A 1,944-nucleotide genomic window follows, 5' to 3' on the forward strand; every position below is an offset into this window, starting at 1 on the left:
GCCTCCCCAGCCACCCCGCGGAGCGCGCGCGGGGCGGACGGACCTTGTCCCCCGAAGCCCCCGCAGAGGCAACCTCACCTGGGGGACTTGGCGCCCGCGCGTTTTCTGAGTCGAGCCTCCGTCCCGAGGCAGCCTGGCCTTCCTGCCCGGGCGCACGTTCTCAGGAGTCCTCCGTCACCTTGGAAGCCGGTCCCACTTTTGCCGGGGGGAGGGGACCCCTCGGGGTCTGCCCGGGAGGGAGGGAGCGGGGGAAACTGGATCCTCCCCTGCCCCGGCCGAAAGCGGGCCTCCCAAGCCTGGTCAGCCCCGCGCCGCTGCAGCGGCCGGGAGCCGGGGCGCGGGGGTAGAAGGAGCGGACGGGGACCTGGTGGCCGGTTTGGAGCCGTGCGGTCCTTGGCCGTCGCCGGGCAGAGGGAGACCCGGATGGGCGGGAGAAGGAATCGGCCCAGAGTCGAGGGGGCGCAGGGTGCACGTGCAGCGGTCCAGAGCTTGCCTTAGATTCAGAGTCGGGCGCCTGGGCTGTGAACCTGTGCTCATTTGCAGGGCCGGGATGAAAGTAACAGAAGGGAACCAGACTTTGGAAGCCAGAGAAAAGGAAAGCAGAAGGCTCCAGACTTGTGCACAACAGTGGTAATAACTGCTGTTTAGGTGGTGCCTTCCAGCAAATCCAAAGTGGTCCATACGGATTAGGTGCGTCACTTAATGCATTCGCCCCAGTGGAAATGTGGGGGAGCCACTTTTCTAGGCAGAGAAAAATATGATAACCTAAATATTGTATAATGAGGTCACTGGCGGCTTTAGCTGCCCATGAGCCCTCCCTACTCCCAACTCCCAAAGCATTCTGAGCAAGAACCTTAACTTTGGTACTTCATAAGGTCAGCTGTATCCTACGTTATTTCTGCTTTACCCCGCATTTCTACCTCCAGGGCCTAGTGCAGTTCCAGGTGTGTAATGGGTGGTCAGTCACTGTTGAATGCATTAATGTGTGATTCATGTAACTGTTCTAAATTAACGTGGGCAAAAACAAAGATTTTAAATTGTGGGATCAAATTAGAAAATACATCAAGTGGGTAGAACAGTGATGGCCACATGAGGTGTAATAAATGTTAGCTCTAATGATCACATAGATAGAAATGCTATTAATCGTATGTATGCAGGTAACAGGTTAAGGTTACATGCTAACTTAAAGACAGCAGTTATCTGAACCTTCATTAACCTAAAGGAATGAGTAACGATAAGGAGAGAATATTTAACAAGCAACTGTGTGTGCATCTCTGGTGAGACTTTCCTATGTATCTTTCTCAAAGAGAACATTTTAACATTTGCTTCTTTAATTTTCATTACAAATAAGTGTTATCAATTCAGTGGGTATGCATACATATGAAATGCTGTGTTAATTTATTCATTTTTATAACATCTTTTCTAGGAAGGAGGAATAAGAGGCCCCAAGGATTCTCATTTTGTCCAAAAAAGCCAGAAAAGCAAATGTGCCACCCCATTAAGCCCATTAGGCTGAGAGTCTGGTAGGTGTGAATAAAGAGACTGACCCAGGACAACACCAGCAAAGCTCCTAGTCTCCCTCCTGGGTGTTTTAGATCAGTGTCTTGGGTCTGTGAAACTGCTCTTGGGAGCAATGTGCTTGTCCACGTGAGATAATTTATCTCTTCCATTTGGCAACTGGGAAAATGTAATTTTCTCTGTGTGATGAGTGTGAGTGAATGGCTCATGCATAGTGAATGGCCGTCCTCCAAATTATGGTACGAGGGTGTGAAATATGCATCTTAATATCAGAGTCCATTACCTCACAATGCCAGGGGAATGAATGAGAACTGGGATATTTCATCTAGACACCCTGCGTCACATCAGTATCACATGGTATTCTTCTATGGATGCTGTTATTAGGAAACAGTTTATTCCTAATTTTTATCCTGGCAGAAGAAACAA

Source organism: Herpailurus yagouaroundi, unplaced genomic scaffold (assembly GCF_014898765.1).
Source record: "Herpailurus yagouaroundi ecotype Mexico unplaced genomic scaffold, PumYag 142, whole genome shotgun sequence".
NCBI classification, from domain to species: domain Eukaryota; kingdom Metazoa; phylum Chordata; class Mammalia; order Carnivora; family Felidae; genus Herpailurus; species Herpailurus yagouaroundi.